The sequence below is a fragment of the Schistocerca cancellata genome, chromosome 9 (assembly GCF_023864275.1).
Source record: "Schistocerca cancellata isolate TAMUIC-IGC-003103 chromosome 9, iqSchCanc2.1, whole genome shotgun sequence".
NCBI classification, from domain to species: domain Eukaryota; kingdom Metazoa; phylum Arthropoda; class Insecta; order Orthoptera; family Acrididae; genus Schistocerca; species Schistocerca cancellata.
The window spans coordinates 426,169,017-426,189,750 of NC_064634.1; positions in this window are offsets into that span (position 1 = coordinate 426,169,017).

Below are 20,734 nucleotides of genomic sequence, written 5' to 3' on the forward strand. Positions count from 1 at the left end.
GTTATTTTAAGGGGATAAGCCAGCAGACTCGCACCATTATCAGGACTTGTCCTCTGTGCCAAAAAGCTAAGTTTCAAAATAAGTCCACAAGGTTTGAACTGCATCCTATTGTGCCTCATCGACCACTTCAGTTAGTGTCTATAGACATAGCAGGACCCTACCCCAGAGCCAGGGGTGGATTGAAGTACATTTTAGCGGTATATGACCTTTTCTCAAAATATTTAAAAATATACTGCCTTAAATCAGCCACTGCTCGTGGAATAGTGAAATGGGTAGCCAACGAATATTTTACACAAGTAGGTAAGCCTGAAGCCATAATATCGGATAATGCTTCCTATTTTACAGGCCATACCTGGAAAAACTATTTACATGAACAAGATATAAAGCATATACTAATTTCCCGCTTTCACCCACAAGCAAGTTTAGTAGAGAGAATATTTGGAGAGTTAAATAAATTTTTCAGGTTATACATTGCATATAAACACACAAGGTGGCCAGATCTGATACATAAGTTTGTAGAAATTCACAACGCAACCCCGCATGCTTCTACGGGGTATCCACCAAATGAGATATTAATGAATAATAATAGAGTTCTGAACGAGTGGCTGGCACCTTTACCTAAGGTCCCAGTCATTCCTGAGCCTAAGGAAGAGAAGATAAGAAAAGCAGGGTACAACCTTACCAGGTGCGCCCAGAAAAGGAAAGAAAAATATAATCGACATGTGACGAATAACCTAAAATTTAGTGTTGGGGACTTGGTACTCTTACGCAATCATCCTAAGTCCTCGGCATCCTTGAAACAGAATAGCAAGTGGCAATTGGTGTATAATGGACCTTTTAGAGTAGTAAGTGTGCCACATGAGTGTAGCTATCTCTTAGCAGATCCCCACTCAGGGAGAGTACGGGGACTGTATCCGCGTAAGGATGTAAAAGCATTCCTACAGTAAAAGACTAATAGTCCTATGCGGACACCGTTCTTTTGTAAATAATGAACATTAATAAAGTGTACTAATGTAGAAGTGTTTAGTTATAAGGATATGATTGACTTTCTCATGTGTATGGATATTTGTGTTATGTACTCTTTTAATTTGTGTTATCTAAATCATGCTCTAAATCTAAATCTGATAATCTGATTAGTGCAATTATTTGTAGTGTTAAGCTGTGACAAAAATCAGTCAAGAAGAACATTTAAATAAGGATTAGTTAGTGTACTACATAATTTCCAATATGTGTGTCAAATTTGAAATATTTCATGGCACATTCCTTTCTATTATGTGTATGTATGTATGTATGTGTAGCTGTCAGATTGACAGATCCGAACCCAGAACAATATCAGTAATATAAGGCCCTGAGAACTTTATTATCTCACCAGTATTATAAAAAATATTGCACCCAGTAGTGACCCGAGGGCACCACGGGAGGCAACCTTGTTGTAAAGTTATGTAATGTGAAGTTACTCAAAAAAAAAAAAAGCTTCAATTGAAGCATGTGCAGATTCAGTCAGTAAGAAAGAGCTAGCTAGATACAGTCCAAGTAAATTTTTGCCTACAGAGACTACACTGTAGTTACGTAGGACGTTGATAGTAAAGTGTGACATGTGAACAAAGGAGTTATTGAACAATATGCCTGAATCCGGCTGGAATGCACAAATATAATCTAATCGAACACGAATATAGATGACTTTGGGCAAACTAATACGAATTTTGAATATTTGTTACCATGTACGCAAATCTCACACCCTGGTAAAGAGTTACGAATGTGCTGTTACAAACAAAATTGAGCAGCGGACATTGTAAATAGAAATAAAGGAACTTTAACAAAAGTGCAGTATTGTGCGGCAGAGACAGACAGTGACTGTTAAACCTGCAGCAATACGTCACGGAGTAGTGGTGTATAAGTAATAACTGTATCATTGCCGTGTGTGCAAGTGGATAAGGAACTAGCACAACACGAACAGTGAACCGATAACGGACGGTGGATGAACTTAGTGTCAAATTTTAACTCTTGTGTGTCAAGGGACGCTAGGAAAGCGCATTGACTACAAAAATACATTTTGATTTTGTCCTAAGGTGAAAACTTGTGTGTGACTAATGACAAGTCATGACATGGTGAAGAATATTGTGTGCCCATAAAAGTGTTACTGTGACAACGAAACATTGTGCAAACCAGACTAATGAAGGCCTACTGAGTAATAACTACCACTAACTGTGTGCGTTCTTTCCCACAGCAGGAAATAAGGATAGTATACTGTTTGTGAACTTGTTGCATGTTTCCTGGAGCACCGCGAGAGGACGTCGCACGGGCGAGCTGATATCCAACGCGCATCCGGCTACATCAGCTATGCAGCGGCCACAGCATCCCGTAGCAGACCAGACAGCCACGCCCCTCCGCGCCGTAGCTGTCAACGATGGGGGCAGTGGCCTACACGGAGTCAGCGCGCCGCGCCGAGCGCCGCCCAACAATCACTCCGCACCGCTCACCAAATACATTATTGACTTTGTGAAATGTTCACATAAACTGAATAACATGTTAATGACTTCATTTTGATAAACATTGAACATGTGTATGTGACTGTGATATTGTGTAATTGTGTAACCCCGTTTGTGACAAACTGCAAATTTAATTCAAATGAATAACTGGTAAAAGGACAATACTGACTATAAACCAACTGGGATGGCTGGGCTCCGGCACAGTTTTGCCCAGGTTTCCTGATTGCCTACGCCCAAATGGGGGAGCCATGAACTTATATAACCCTGGGACTAAATGAAAGAGCCATTCCATAAAACATACAGAAGTGTAAAGAACGTTACTGGCACCATTGTGTCAAAGTGTAAAACTTCTTTGCCAAATGCTGCCAGGGGGCAATGTAACGTTCCCTGGCATTCTCACAATTTATTTGTAACATATACGCCGATCTGGGCAAGTCGTATGTACATCGTAATTATTCAACCAAAGATATTACTGAATGTGGTATAAAATATGTTTGTTATTTTCATTATATTTTTATTGTAATATTTCTCTGTATTTAGGATAGGAATTTTTCTGTATTATTTATGTGAATGTAAAACGTGTCAGTATTTGCGGTATCAGCGATATAAAAATTTGCCAGAAATCAATTTACAAAGAAATGTTAATAGTCGCGCCGCTGTTTATCTTTGCGTGTGGAGACTCTCTGTCGCGTGGAGAACAGAGTAGCTTGAGTGAGGAAAGAGGGAGGAAGTGTCAGTTGGCCGCTCTAGCAGACGCGATGTGCAGCTATGCTCGCGCCCATTAGACGCGCCTGATTCGTTAACCCGTATTGTGGGCACTGTAACGTTCTCTGGCATTTTCACAGTTTATTTGTGACATGTGCGCCGATCTGGGCGAGTTGTATATCCATCGTGGTTGTTCAGCAGAGTTAAGACGTTATCGAGGTAGGACGCTGTGGAGGAGCTTTTAACGAATTTATAGACTTCTCTTGTCTCTGTCTGGACTTAGCCGCCATTAGATGAAGAGTTACGAATTAATGTGAGTTGACTTGTTGTTTGTGCGAAATATATCAGTATTTATCAAAAGTGTGAATTATTATGTAAATTGGCTTGCCCACGTCATCTATAAATCAAATGAGTGGTGAAATAGGTTTGATCAGTGATAAATGTCGGCTTGGCTGTAATTAAAACATTTTCTGCTGATAGAGATAATCTTGTGTTCTATGGCTAGTGCCGGGATAAACTTCAGTAAAAAATATTTAACAAAAAAAAAAAACCCACTGCATCTGGAAAGTGTATGCCAAGGCCGAATGATTTAAAGGACTCAGTTCTCAACAAAATATTACTATCCGGTTAATATGAGTGCACGTAATATTTTTCTTTAAATGTACGTAATCCTTAAGACATTTTGTTTTACCACAATAAATTAAGAGAGTGGTTCTACAACAAAGTTCGCACGACAGTAAATTAAGTTAAAAGCAAAAGATAAAATTTAATATTTCTTTAACGACATTTCATAATCAATAGCATTCCATTATTTGCGGAGAGTCGAATTTGCTACACGTACCGGAGCCGTTGGCTGGTTGCTTCGACGTCCTCGGCCGAAAGACGAGAGCCAACTACTTACAAGAGCACCCGTACAAAACCGAACGCAGAACATTCCCGCCCCCACGACAGTGGCCGTGGTTAAACGTTCCAATCAGTAACTCGAAAACCGGCGGAAAATTCCACTCCATTGCCGGAACGCTACCATTCCACCAATGGAGATTCTTGGCGCCAATTTCTGCGCCGATCTTGCTACGTCACGGAGCTATGCCCTGAGCAAGCCAATCACAGTTACTATTTTGCAGAAAGTGCGGGAATTTTCCCGCCACAGCTGCCTGGGTACACAAGTCATTCCCACGCCTCGCTGGTAGCCCGCCAGAAAGTGTTTTCGCTAAGTTTCTGCGAAATAACGGAACCTCTAGCCCAGCCACTACTTCAAGCTCTGTGGGCGTGCCTCTTGACAATGTCGGTGTCTGCAAAGCATTCACTCGACTTCCTCACACCCGTCGGCTTTAAGCTTTCCAGATCAGCAGAGCCCGCCTGTCACCGGACCACCCGGGTGACGAGAGACGCTGCGTGGGAAGTCCGCGTGTGAAGGAATAGCAACTTTCCACCGCATGCAATTAGAGAGGAGAATCGTAAGATAGAAATATGAGAGGGGGCTCATGCCACCTCTCAATGAGACACGCACGGTTGCACTAAGAGGTGTAAATGGTTCGCATACTGCAATCTCCAGTTTTCATTTTTATCCAACTTTACAACTTATCGTGTGCAAACGCTCACAACATTCGTTGATTTTCGATTCAAGGAGTCCTGCGGTCTTCTGCATCTATCGTTTATCTCACTGCAGTTTACGTAACAGTACTGAGTGGAAGATTGGGTCTCAAGTTCATTGATGTAATTGCTTGTATAAAGCTAGTAAGTTTTCACAACATCATGCTCTCTAATGGATTTTATGACCCTGCATTAGAATAGTGATACCAATCACTGTGAAAATAGCTGTCAAGTGACCTCCCCATTGTAAACATCATTCAGAGCTAAGTATAATAGAGATCATAATCTTCGTCGTCTATATTAAAGAAGAACATAGGAATTTACACGTATTATCTAACAGGATTGAAAGTCCCCAAAAATGCATGCCTAAATATCTTAGTATCACCTTCGATTGAACATTGTCATTTAAATAGCACTCCTATATATTATTTGTTTTATTATTTCTTTATTTCCCAAGGGAAGATCTGCTGTCTGTTGTTATATAGCATGTCTTACATTTAAGGATTTTTTATGTTATATTGATATAAATTCAGTTTTATTACTAGTACATTTTTTGAGAATTTTACGAAATGATAAACAAAAGATATAAAAATTAAAAAATTTAAGAAAGTACAAAAGTATATATACAATTTTGTTTAAATTTGTAACCTACTTAGATAATGATCATAAATAAGATACATAATAGGTTATTGATGGATTTTAAGCTGAAATTAAAATTTTAGTTAATAGAAGATGTAAGAGATCACAATAAATTTGACGTAGATATGATGTAACAGTTCTTCCTTTATACTTCTATGTGTTTGGTACTGATCTGCTACATATATTGTCTTGGCTGTGGTAAAATGTAATTAATTAGGTTACAATGTGTCTCCGAACTTAATATAACAGCAAAAATTCTAAGTTGATTTAATGTGACAACGTTGCATAAGGTGCGAAAGCTCGGTAAAATTTCTAGCCAGTCACACCTGATGCAGCGAAAGAAGAAGAAATGTTACATCTTCAGATAGTGCTAAATGTTACGAAATAGTGTGACGATCAACTATGTAGAAACTTGTGTTTTCAGACTGATTCGATTTAGTGATGGAAAATCTTAACTTACTTTTAACATGTCTCTATGCATATCTCGTCTTCACTTCCTGTGTGTGATGCAGCATCTGAGTCAGTGTCTGTGCTTGTATCTGGTAGCCTGTCTAATTATAGCTTATGATCTCTCCTGTTTCTATGCCGCATGTGGTACTCGCGATACTTCGTCTGCGTTTTTGTTTATAGAGTTGCAGTCGTTCTGTCTACTTTTAGTTGTCCTATGTCTTCGTTCCCTAACCTCTCTTTTGTATGTCCTAGGGCATCGCAGATGAACACTATATGTTCAGGTGTGCCATTATCACCACAGAGACAAGTGTGAGCCTGTTTTAAAAAGTGTTACGAGACGCAGAGAACCCGTCAAACTCCTCAATGAACAGAATGAATTTGCAACAGACGCATACTTCAACAATTACGACGATCTGTTCATCTGAGAGAATCGTTTTCACTATATACGCGCTTCGCTGAGGATGGAGCCTTCCGGCGGCCGAGTACTGCACTGTCTACCGCGGGCCGCTGCAGATGTCAACAACCTCTAAGGTGGAGGTGCGCGTCATCCACCTGCAGCAGAGCACTACACTCGTCGTCCTGCCCGTGTCGTCCCTGTCGTACCAATGGACAACACCATAAACAGGCAATAGTCGGAAACACAGCGCCATCGGGCGTCAGAAATACACTCTACAAATGTTACTACTATTTTCATCTATAGCAATGTTTTCTCCTTGTTCTGAAATATTATTTTACTGATTTAACGATCTGTTCTGTAATCTTAAATTTTATGTACCTGTGACTAAATATTAATAGTTAATTTGTATATTTTAGGCTTTTGAAAAATTAAGACTATCTTATAGAGGACGCGCGCTTCCAGCGCAAAGAGGGTGAACAAAATCTAATTTTTTATATATATATATATATATATATATATATATGTGTGTGTGTGTGTGTGTGTGTGTGTGTGTGTATGTATATATATATATATAAGACCGGCGTTTTACATTTTATAGCTAGTTTGACAACGCATGAACCTGTGTTCAGTATATGCCGCCTTTAGGTATGAACTATATGTATTTCGCATAAATTCAGTTAGATAACTAATAAGATAAATATTGCACTTATTTTTAGGTTTTAATATAAATTTTCTTTTGTATTGTTTTAGCATCTGAAGATGGTCATTGTATGGCCGAAACCGGTTATGACTGTGTCATAAACATGTGATTGTGTCTATAAATGAGCACAAAAGGATCAATCACGCACTCCATAGACAAAATGGCGTTTCTTCCGAAGCCTGTTTTAAGTCAAACCTGTGGAGTTGGACAGGATACGGGCCGTGGCTCGTGTGAAAACGTACTATACGGCGTGTTGGATTTATGTACTTCAAATTCATTCGCTCTCAGATCCTGGACGAGAAACATTAGACCCGTCTTCCCTTGACAGTTGTGTCCCATTCTGCTTGCCATATACCAATTCTCTGCTTGTTGAATTTACTCTCGTCGGTTATGTCTTGCCCAGTTATTTCTGTTATTTTGTCGCGTCCTCCGCTCTTGAGCCTGTAAGATGCTGCTCTGTGGCGACTTGTAATATCTGTAGTGTTGGCAGAAGAGCCAACACTGTGGGGCAAGAGGAGGCCGAAATGCACGCGTCAACTCACGCAGGTGTGCTTAGGTCTGAAACAGGATACGTAATGAATGCTATAAAGAAAAGTAGGTAACTGCTGGAATACTTAACTTTAATCCATCATTTGTATACAGCATTCTTGATGATACAAGTGAGACTCTCTCTAGAAATGGTTAATGGCGCCTTGCTAGGTCGTAGCCATGGACTTAGCTGAAGGCTATTCTAACTATCTCTCGGCAATTGAGAGAAAGGCTTCGTCAGTGTAGTCGCTAGCAAAGTCGTCGTACAACTGGGACGAGTCCTAGTACGTCTCTCTAGACCTGCCGTGTGGTGGCGCTCGGTCTGCAATTACTGACAGTGGCGACGCGCGGGTCCGACATGTACTAATGGACCGCGGCCGATTTAAAGCTACCACCTAGCAAGTGTGGTGTCTGGCGGTGACACCACAATATCTATCGGGAAAACTCCCAGTACCACACACACTGCATCAATCCAGGTGGTGCCGAAAGCCCAGATTTTCAATAGAACGCTTCTCTGGCATCGTCTCAAAATGGTTTTTTCGTACATAAGCATAGTCGATCTGTCCAAGCACAAGTTGCAAAACAAGTTATCTACTCAGAGAGTTGCTGCGTAATACGTCCCCAATGTCTGTTCGGGGTAATCTTTATCGTATAGTGTTCAGACTTGTCAGTTTATGCACGAGTTTCGTTGATTTTTTAATTTGGCCTGTTCGTTAACGTGTAAATGTTCGTCGATATAAATGACAAGGTATCTTGTCATAGCTTTCATTTTTATAGGTATGTTGTTTAACTTGATAATTGGATTTTTTTCATTGTGCGTCTCAGAATTATGTAAACTGTTTTGTTAGTTGCTATCGTGTGTCTGTTGTTCGTGCACCATTCACCGATGAACGCGAGTAACAGCGTGGCTTTACTCTCTAATTGGGACCTGGAGTTTGAGCGTACCATGACCATAAGATCTTCAGGGTATTCAACCACCGCGTTTGCCATGTCGTTGTCTCCTAGTGCATTCAGTTGAGGTTCTATGGCTATGTCCCAGAAAATGGGTCCACACACGGAATACTTCAGACAACCCCTGGTTACCCTCTTCATAGTTTGTCGGTGAGCAGTCTTCCATTCCACTACCCTGTTTTTAAAGGAATCTCTGAGGCGGTTGTTTAGAGCTAGCGGAATCGGAATACTCATCTCACTATTGCAAACCGTGCCAGCCACCAGAGGTTGTCGAAGTCACCGGCTACGTCAATTAGGACTGCTACTATGTATTTGTCAGGTATTGCCTGTGTCTTTGGCCCTGTTTACTGCATCGTCGATAGGTCTATGTTGCCGAAGGCTAAACTGGTGTGGGCTAAAGTGGAAGAGCTGCCGGTGGGACTGAAGTCCGTTGCACACCTAGTACCTCTGCCAGAATGTTAAAGAGGCATATTGGTCTATATGTCTTAGCATCAGTGGGGTTTTTCTCCTCTGCTTTCTTGATTATTAATGCGTTAATCGTCTTTCACATATTCCGTATTTGTCCTTCTAGAATAGAAACATTCAGCACGTATGTTAGGTATCGTACGATAAGTGGAGCACCACTGCACAAACCTATCAGAGAAGCTTGGCTCAAGAGTAAACCTGCTGCATAAAGTAGTCAGAAACGACTGGGGAGCATATGCAGATACGCTACGCAATTCTGCTCTTTCACTTGTGAAACGGAGCAAGACAGAACAATACTGAAGATAAGATGGATGGATCATATAACTAAAGAGGTAGTGAATCGAACTGTGGAAAAAACAAGGTTGTAGTATAGGTTGACTAAAGGAAGTGATCAGTTGAGAGCGCCCATTCTGAGGAATCAACTAATCCTCAATTTGGTAATGTAAAGGAGTACTGGCGGTAATAATTGTAGAGGAAAACCAAGGCCTGAATACAGTGAGCAGGTCGAAACGGATGTAGGTTGTAGTAGTTATGCTAAGATAAAGAGTTTGTGCGGAAGAGAGCATCGTGGAGAGCTCTCTTCAGACTGAGGACCACAACTACATCAACAGTAGCTAACATGCCCAACGATGAAAACTCACAACCAACGCACGAATCGTTGGTCAACAACTACGAGAGAACTTCAAAATGTAAGTTGAACATTATTATATCGGTCCGAGTAATATTATTGAATGTTGCACTGCACATCATAATGACACAGATGCATGACACTATCTTTCAACATAGTCACCAAGTGTCTATAAACACCGTTCGGAGCGTTCTAACAACAGTTTGGTTCCTCTAGGATATAAATCCGCTTCCTGGTCACAAAGCTATTCGGGAACCGCTATGTGAACGTCTTCATCACAGGAATTAATTCAACGCGGAATAGTAGTTCGAGCTAGACATCTGGGACAGTCCATTTCGGAAATCGGCAGATAATTCAATATTCCGAGATGCGCGATGTCAAGAATGATCCGAGAATACCAAATTTCAGACATTACCTTTCACTACAGACAACGCAGTGGCCGACAGCCTTCACTTAACGACTTAGAGCGCCTCCGTTTACGTAAAGCTGTCAGCGCTAACATACAAGTGACACTGCATTAAATAACCGCAGAAATCAGTGTGGGACATATGAAAAACGTGTCCGCTGGGGCAGTGCGGCGAAATTTGGCGTTAATGGGCTATGGCAGCAAACGACCGACCCGAGTGCCTTTGCTGACAGCACGACATCGCCTCCTGGGCTTCTGACTGTATTGGCGGGGCGCTAGACGACGAGAAAATCGTGGCCTGGCCAGATGAGTCCCGATTTCAGTTGGTAAGAGCTGATGTAAGGGTTGGAACGTGGCGCAGACACCACGAAACCATGGACCCAAGTTGTCAGTAAGGCACTGTGCAGGCTGGGTGGTGGCTACATAATGGTGTGGGTTGTGTTTACATGAAATGACTGCGTTCACTGGTCCAACTGAACCGATTACTGACTGGAAGTGGTTATGTTTAGCTTTCACGGACTTCATGTTCCGAAACAACAGCGAGCCACTATTGTTCGTGATTGCTTTGAAAAACCTTCTCGAAAATTCGAGCGACCTGGATCCCATCGAACATTTCTGGGACATAGTCCAGAGGTCAACTGGTGCACAAAATGCTGCACGGGCAACACTTTCGCAATTATGAACGCTGTAGAGGAAATACGGCTTAATATTTCTGCAGAGGACTTCCACGACTTGTTGAGTCCATGTCATGTCGAGCTGCTGCACTACGCTGGGCAAAAGGAGGTCAGACTTAATATTAAGAGGTGTCCCATGAGTTTTGCCACCTCAGTGGAGGACACTATATACACTCCTGGAAATAGAAATAAGAACACATTGACACCGGTGTGTCAGACCCACCATACTTGCTCCGGACACTGCGAGAGGGCTGTACAAGCAATGATCACGCGCACGGCACAGCGGACACACCAGGAACCGCGGTGTTGGCCGTCGAATGGCGCTAGCTGCGCAGCATTTGTGCACCGCCGCCGTCAGTGTCAGCCAGTTTGCCGTGGCATACGGAGCTCCATCGCAGTCTTTAACACTGGTAGCACGCCGCGACAGCGTGGACGTGAACCGTATGTGCAGTTGACGGACTTTGAGCGAGGGCGTATAGTGGGCATGCGGGAGGCCGGGTGGACGTACCGCCGAATTGCTCAACACGTGGGGCGTGAGGTCTCCACAGTACATCGATGTTGTCGCCAGTGGTCGGCGGAAGGTGCACGTGCCCGTCGACCTGGGACCGGACCGAAGCGACGGACGGATGCACGCCAAGACCGTAGGATCCTACGCAGTGCCGTAGGGGACCGCACCGCCACTTCCCAGCAAATTAGGGACACTGTTGCTCCTGGGGTATCGGCGAGGACCATTCGCAACCGTCTCCATGAAGCTGGGCTACGGTCCCGCACACCGTTAGGCCGTCTTCCGCTCACGCCCCAACATCGTGCAGCCCGCCTCCAGTGGTGTCGCGACAGGCGTGAATGGAGGGACGAATGGAGACGTGTCGTCTTCAGCGATGAGAGTCGCTTCTGCCTTGGTGCCAATGATGGTCGCATGCGTGTTTGGCGCCGTGCAGGTGAGCGCCACAATCAGGACTGCATACGACCGAGGCACACAGGGCCAACACCCGGCATCATGGTGTGGGGAGCGATCTCCTACACTGGCCGTACACCACTGGTGATCGTCGAGGGGACACTGAATAGTGCACGGTACATCCAAACCGTCATCGAACCCATCGTTCTACCATTCCTAGACCGGCAAGGGAACATGCTGTTCCAACAGGACAATGCACGTCCGCATGTATCCCGTGCCACCCAACGTGCTCTAGAAGGTGTAAGTCAACTACCCTGGCCAGCAAGATCTCCGGATTTGTCCCGTATTGAGCATGTTTGGGACTGGATGAAGCGTCGTCTCACGCGGTCTGCACGTCCAGCACGAATGCTCGTCCAACTGAGGCGCCAGGTGGAAATGGCATGGCAAGCCGTTCCACAGGACTACATCCAGCATCTCTACGATCGTCTCCATGGGAGAATAGCAGCCTGCATTGCTGCGAAAGGTGGATATACACTGTACTAGTGCCGACATTGTGCATGCTCTGTTGCCTGTGTCTATGTGCCTGTGGTTCTGTCAGTGTGATCATGTGATGTATCTGACCCCAGGAATGTGTCAATAAAGTTTCCCCTTCCTGGGACAATGAATTCACGGTGTTCTTATTTCAATTTCCAGGAGTGTATGTTCACTTTCGACGTTGAACACTGTCTTCTCTTTTCTCTTTTTATAGGCCACAGTATTTACTTGATTTCGAACTCAGTTCTGCCTACGAGGGAAACAGTTACAGCAAAGATACAACGATTTGAGTTAGTGTGTCCACGGATCTCATAGTGCAAGACAAAATGTACCATACCGTGTATACGAGGGTAGGAACTTTAATAGATGCAACTATTTATTTACAGCTAGTTCAAAATAGATACGTGTTTCAAAGTTTTACTGACCTTCAAAGGAGCCACGAGCATTGTGTATAACCCGTTGCCAATTATGTGGAAGTCGTAGGATACTCTTAGCAGTGCCAGTTGTGTTGACAGTTCGAGCGGCGCGGTCTATTGCCCGACGAATTTGTAGCAGTTCTGAAGCTAATGCTTGCTCTTTCCTCGGACAAACCATCGACTCCACATTCCTAGATTTACGGAGAGCATTTGACACAGTGCCACATTGCCAACTGTGAACTAAGGTCCGAGCATACAGAATACATCTGTATTACATACACATTCCGAAAGCCACCCTACGGTGAATGGCGGAGGGTACTAAGTACCAGTACTAGTCATTTCGTTTCCTGTTCCACTCGCTAATAGAACGAAATAAAAACGACTGTCTAAAAGCCTCTGTGCAAAACATAATTTATCACGTCCTATCTTCATGGTCCTCAGGAAAAATTTACGTCAGTGACAGTAGAGTCTTTCTGCAATCTCTAAATTTTTGCAATCATGTCTTGCGAAAAGAGCGTCGTCTTCTCTCTAGGGATTCCCATTTGACTTCATGAAGCATCTCCGTAACTCCTACCAGTAACGAATCTAGCAGCACGCCTCGGAATTGGTTCAATGTTTTCTTTTAATCTGATTTAGTGAGGATCGCAAGCACTTGAACACTACTCAGGAAGGGGAGGCACTAGTATTCCCTCTATGGAATAGCTACACTTTCCCAAAATTCTCCCAATAAAGAGAAATCGAGCACCGGCCATACTTCTACCAACCTGACATGATCATTTCATTTAATATCGCTTTTGCATTACGCTTGAATATTTAATTGATGTGACTGTATCAGACAGTACACTACTAATGCTGTATCTGGAGGCTACAGGGCTATTTTTCCTACTCTCCCACATTAACTTATATTCGTGTACATAATGTTACAGCAAGCTGCCATTCATCATTCTAACTAGAAATTCCGCCTAATACATCTTGAACACTCCTTCAGTCACTCAACTCCGATATTCTCTTACAGCGTCATCAGCTGCTCACATTGTCCGTCAGATCATTTTTGTGTATAGAGGATAAGTGCTGTCCTATTACACATCCGTGGGTCATTCTCGACGATACCGTCGAGGACGATATCGTGGGTTTTATTGCTTAAAAGGTCTTCCAGACGGTCACATATCTGGGAATTTAAGCCGTATGCTCGGACCTTCAAAATTCTGCTGTGGAACACCATATCAAACACTTTCCGGAAATCTAGGAATATGAATATGGAATCTCAATATAGATTTTCATGTATGTGAATAGGCCGAAGCCTTTTTAAGTCAGAGAAGTCAAATGTTGATCAGAGATAGTCGTAAGGTCAGTAGTTTGCCAGGGAAGTGTTGTGCGAATAGTCATGTTCTCTACATACACTAATGATCTGACAAATAAGGCGAGCAGCAGTCTGCGACTGTTGGCTGATAACGCTGTACTGTAGGGAAAAGCGGTGTTGTTGAGTGACTGTAAGAGGACACGCGATGACTCAGACATAATACCTGTTTTGTGTGATGCACTGGCAGCTCGCTCTAAATGTGGGAAAGTTCAAGTTACTGTGGGCGAGTAGGGAAAACAGTTTTATAATAGTCGAATACAGTATTAGTGACATGCTGCTTGACACAATTGCTTCGATTAAATATCTGGGCGTAACACAGCAAAGCGACATGAAATTCAATGAGCAAGTAAGGTCGGTTATATGGAAGCCGAATGGTCGACTTTGCTCGATTGTGAGAATTCTAGGAAGGAATGACTCATCCATAAGATAGGTCCTCCTATAGAACACTTGTACGACCCATTCTTAAGTACTGCTCGAATGTTTGTGATTCTTAATAGGTCGGATGCAAGGAGGACACCGAAGCAATTCAGAGGCCTCCTGCTAGACTTCGTTACCAGTAGGTTCGATCGATGCAAGCGTAGTACAGAATTGTTTCGTGAACTCAAATGGGAATCGATGAAGGGAGGATCTTCCTTTCGCGAACGTTTAGAGAGCGAGCATTTGCCACTAACTGCGGAACGATAGTGCTGCCACCAACTCATATTTTCCGTAAGGAGCGCAAAGACGACACACGAGGAATCAGTGCTCGTACTGAGACGTATACTGTAGGCAACCTGTTTCCCTTGTTCCATATAGAGAGTAAAAGGATAGAGAATGATTAACAGTGAAGGGGGAGGCGTGTTTATAGCGGTAAGAAGTGCAATAGTATCGAAGGAAATTGACGGAGATCCGAAATGTGAAATGATTTGGGTGAAGGTCGCGGTTAAAGCAGGCTCAGACATGGTAATTGGATGTCTCTATAGGCCCCCTGGCTCAGCAGCTGTTGTGGCTGAGCACCTGAAGGATAATTTGGAAAATATTTCGAGTAGATTTCCCCACCATGTTATAGTTCTGGGTGGAGGTTTTAATTTGCCGGATATAGACTGGGAGACTCAGACGTTCATAACGGGTGGCAGGGACAAAGAATCCAGTGAAATTTTTTTAAGTGCTTTATCGGAAAACTACCTTGAGCAGTTAAACAGAGAACCGACTCGTGGCGATAACATATTAGACCTTCTGGTGACAAACAGACCCGAACTATTTGAAAAAGTTAACGCAGAACAGGGAATCAGTGATCATAAAGCGGTTACGGCATCGATGATTTCAGCCGTAAATAGGAATATTAAAAAGGGTAGGAAGATTTTTCTGTTTAGAAAAAGTGACAAAAAGCAGATTTCAGAGTACCTGTTGGCTCAACACAAAAGTTTTGTCTCAAGTACTGATAGTGTTGAGGATCAGTGGACAAAGTTCAAAACCATCGTACAATATGCGTTAGATGAGTATGTGCCAAGCAAGATCGTAAGAGATGGAAAAGAGCCACCGTGGTTCAACAACCGAGTTAGAAAACTGCTGCGGAAGCAAAGGGAACTTCACAGCAAACATAAACATAGCCAAAGCCTTGCAGACAAACAAAAATTACGCGAAGCGAAATGTAGTGTGAAGAGAGCTATGCGAGAGGCGTTCAATGAATTCGAAACTAAAGTTCTATGTACTGACTTGGCAGAAAATCCTAAGAAATTTTGGTCTTATGTCAAAGCGGTAGGTGGATCAAAACAAAATGTCCAGACACTCTGTGACCAAAATGGTACTGAAACAGAGGATGACAGACTAAAGGCCGAGATACTAAATGTCTTTTTCCAAAGTTGTTTCACAGAGGAAGATTGCACTGTAGTTCCTTCTCTAGATTGTCGCACAGATGACAAAATGGTAGATATCGAAATAGACGACAGAGGGATAGAGAAGCAATTAAAATCGCTCAAAAGAGGAAAGGCCTCTGGACCTGATGGGATACCAGTTCAATTTTACACAGAGTACGCGAAGGAACTTGCCCCCCTTCTTGCAGCGGTGTACCGTAGGTCTCTAGAAGAGCGTAGCGTTCCAAAGGATTGGAAAAGGGCACAGGTCATCCCCGTTTTCAAGAAGGGACGTCGAACAGATGTGCAGAACTATAGACCTATATCTCTAACGTCGATCAGTTGTAGAATTTTGGAACACGTATTGTGTTCGAGTATAATGACTTTTCTGGAGACTAGAAATCTACTCTGTAGGAATCAGCATGGGTTTCGAAAAAGACGGTCATGTGAAACCCAGCTCGCGCTATTCGTCCACGAGACTCAGAGGGCCATAGACACGGGTTCACAGGTAGATGCCGTGTTTCTTGACTTCCGCAAGGCGTTCGATACAGTTCCCCACAGTCGTTTATTGAACAAAGTAAGAGCATATGGACTATCAGACCAATTGTGTGATTGGATTGAGGAGTTCCTAGATAACAGGACGCAGCATGTTATTCTCAATGAAGAGAAGTCTTCAGAAGTAAGAGTGATTTCAGGTGTGCCGCAGGGGAGTGTCATAGGACCGTTGCTATTCACAATATACATAAATGACCTGGTGGATGACATCGGAAGTTCACTGAGGCTTTTTGCAGACGATGCTGTGGTGTATCGAGAGGTTGTAACAATGGAAAATTGTACTGAAATGCAGGAGGATCTGCAGCGAATTGACGCATGGTGCAGGGAATGGCAACTGAATCTCAATGTAGACAAGTGTAATGTGCTGCGGATACACAGAAAGATAGATCCTTTATCATTTAGCTACAAAATAGCAGGTCAGCAACTGGAAGCAGTTAATACCATAAATTATCTGGGAGTACGCATTAGGAGTGATTTAAAATGGAATGATCATATAATGTTGATTGTCGGTAAAGCAGATGCCAGACTGAGATTCATTGGAAGAATCCTAAGGAAATGCAATCCGAAAACAAAGGAAGTAGGTTACAGTACGCTTGTTCGCCCACTGCTTGAATACTGCTCAGCAGTGTGGGATCCGTACCAGATAGGGTTGATACAAGACATAGAGAAGATCCAACGGAGAGCAGCGCGCTTCGTTACAGGATCATTTAGTAATCGCGAAAGCGTTACGGAGATGATAGATAAACTCCAGTGGAAGACTCTGCAGGAGAGACGCTCAGTAGCTCGGTACGGGCTTTTGTCAAAGTTTCGAGAACATACCTTCACCGGAGAGTCAAGCAGTATATTGCTCCCTCCTACGTATATCTCGCGAAGAGACCATGAGGATAAAATCAGAGAGATTAGAGCCCACACAGAGGCATACCGACAATCCTTCTTTCCACGAACAATACGAGACTGGAATAGAAGGGAGAACCGATAGAGGTACTGAAGGTACCCTCCGCCACACACCGTCAGGTGGCTTGCGGAGTATGGATGTAGATGTAGATGTAGATGTAGAACATTGGTGCAATGTACCCGGCGCCATGTACCGTATTTTGGCTCGCGGAGTTCATACAGTATGTAGGCTGACAACTGGACCATCAGCGTGTTAATCACGGATTAGAAGCTGTAGAGGGACTTGTCCTGATTACATGGCTAGAAGCTTTTCATGAGACGGCGCCTACTTTCCGAGAAAACCTATGTTGAAGTTTTAAGCATACCTCCTGTACCCGTAACGTTAAATGCCTTTTGATCCAGTCGGCGTAGTACGAGGCCTACCACTCCAGCGCTACGGGTTCAAACCCTAACTGTGTACCTTTTTGTTCTTTCAGTTTCATCTTACACAATATCATTAAATACATGTCATGCAAAATTATTCAAAACTAGTATTTTCGCCGTAGTAATTTCATTAATAAATCAATCAACCTTTACAGGACAATTTCTCCAAACGTGAACTTCGTTTGTTACAGAATTTATTACAGAATCGTCTTACTCGTCATAGCCTGCATCGCTAGCAGCGCTACAACAAAATTCCGGATGCTATTTGTAGCAGAAGGAACAGAAGCACAAATTCATAGAGTACCACGAACTTGTAATGAAAGCTACTATCTCGTAGGTACACCGATCTTTCAGAAGAGATACCGAAAAACAGAGTTCAGTTGGACTGAAAAAGACTTGTCTGTCTTCGATCAACTTCGCTGCGAGCTACGTGTATTTCATCATTCCTGTGGAAACAGATGCTCTAAAATGATGCAGAATTAAAGAACATATTTTTGTCGAATCTTCCCTCGATGCTATTTCTCTGTTATTGTTTAGCAAATCAGAGAGCCATTTAAAATTTTTACCTGCCTATAAAAATAAGCAGCACAGGGTTGTCAAAGTAGAGTACATTTCAGTGGGATAATTTTTGCCGTACAATTGTATACTTCTCTTTTATCTACAAGAATTTTATCATTAAATGTCTAATCAGTCTATCCTCCCCACTAATCAATAATGTGAAGACATTTTTCTATCCCACGAACGGAAGAATGACGCACTTGAAAAGCCATTTTGCAGCACTTTCATGAACTTCATTAATTTCGTGCAAGTCACAATTACATTTTTTCAACTATGCGCTCAGTCGTCAATTCATACTTGAACAATCAGACCAGATATAACGGATGGCCCTTGTATACATAGGACAACTAAACAGAATATCCTTCCTGGCGCTATTGTATACACTGTGCTATGAAAGAATGATTAATCTTGGTCAACTCTGATTTCTCTCCTCGTTCAGCAAGCGATCTATTGGACGTTAACTGGCTGGTACTGACAATTGGCTTCATAAATGTTAATTACACAGCCGAAGTCAAAACTAGGGACGAGTACTTTCGTTCGTATATGGAATCGAGCTGCTAAGAATTATTCATCGTTGAGAACTCTATGGACTGTCCAGATATTTGGAATCTTAGCTACGAACCGCAAACGGAATATACATTTGAAGAAAGTGTGCCGCAATAATTTATTTTTTAGCGAAATTCATACGGCGAGAGCGACTAGTTTTGAATAATTTTGCTTCACATATAATACTGAATGACATTTTGTACGATTAAACTGAAAGAATTAAAAAAAAAGGTACACAGGCAAGGTTTGAACATGTATTGTCCGGCCGGCCGGGGTGGCCAAGCGGTTCTAGGCGCTACAGTCTGGAACTGCGCGACCGCTACGGTCGCAGGTTCGAATCCTGCCTCGGGCATGGATGTGTGTGATGTCCTTACGTTAGTTAGGTTTAAGTAGTTCTAAGTTCTAGGGGACTGATGACCTAAGAAGTTAAGTGCCATAGTGCTCAGAACCATTTGAACCATTTGTATTGTCGGCGAGGTAGCCGTGAACCTTAGGCCGATGGCATACGGCACGGGACAGCTAAAGTTGGCGTGCACACAGACTGGATCTCCATCGTCACGAGACACAGTGCCGTCGGCACACTGGGCGATCTGGTTGACGTGATTTTGCTCTCTTAGCGTTCTCCAGCGGTAGTTTTTGGCTTTATTTGGCTCGTAAACAATACAGTTTGTTCACGAAAATTTCCTACGTTAGCACTATTAGAACGCATATTTCTTCTCTTATCCATATGATATTCTGTCTGTGCTATAAATAAATAAAAATTTGAATATTCGTGAACATGTAATATGACAAAAAGGAAAGATACATGTCCAGTCAGTAGGGACATCTGCTTATTAAAGTCCACCAATCTGAACAAACTCACTCCTGACAGAGACCACACTTATATTTATATAAGGGTTGGGTTGGGTTGTTTGGTGAAGGAGACTAGACAGCGAGATCATCGGTCTCATCAGAGTATATGAAAGGTCGCCTTAGAAAAATTCACAAGACTGAGCTTAACCTGACACACAATATTTTTAGCGCAACGCAATCTGACTTTCAGAAATCCCTACAAAGGAATGGCCTTGACTAACATTAACCTGTACCTTCCACAAATCACTTACCTCACCAAAAATCTTCGTTACTCGAACTACTGCAATACAGCGAGCGCCACTACTGCCAGCTAAATAAAAGATTCAAACTACGGAAGTCACTAACTACTGATAGGAATAGTTAGCAAATGAAAGATTTTAATAGAGAACAAACAATGTATTTACCTTAATATCATCAAAAGTTATAATATATGTAATTTCAAAACTCCGCCATTTCCTTCCACACATCCACCACTGCTGGCGGCTCACCTCCAACTGCCCAATGCTACGTGCTGTTCACATCCAATTTGTAAAATTTTTTGTGGGGAGCATGGGGGCTATGTAAGTAAGATTCAAACTACAGAAGGCACTAATTACTGATAGGCATAGTTAGCAAATGAAAGATTTTAATAGAGAACAAACAATGTATTTACCTTACGCAATCTGACTTTCAAAAATCCCTACAAAAGAATGGCCCTGACTAACATTAACCTATACGTTTCACAAATCACTTACCACACCAAAAATCTTCGTTACTCGAACTACTGCAATACAGCGAGCGCCACTACTGCCAGCTAAATAAAAGATTCAAACTACTGAAGGCACTAACTACTGATAGGCATAGTTAGCAAATGAAAGATTTTAATAGAGAACAAACAATGTATTTACCTTAATGATCATAATATATATAACAGTTCATGCCAACCAGTCTTACAAATTTCACAACTCCGCCATCTCTCTCCCCACATCCACCACTGCTGGCGGCTCACCTCCAACTGCGCAACGCTACGCGCTGTTCACATCCAGCTGCCGCTGCCCAACACTACAATGGCAGACAACAATGCAAACTAGCCACAGACTGCACACAGCACAGCCAGTGATTTTCATATAGAGCGCTACGTAACGTTGCCAATAAGAAAACATAAACAGCTTACAATTTACATAAAATTAGATTGTAATCTAACACTACCTTCTTGGTTTTTGCTACTGTCCACTATGGTAAAGTCTTTTCAGAAAATTCGAGAG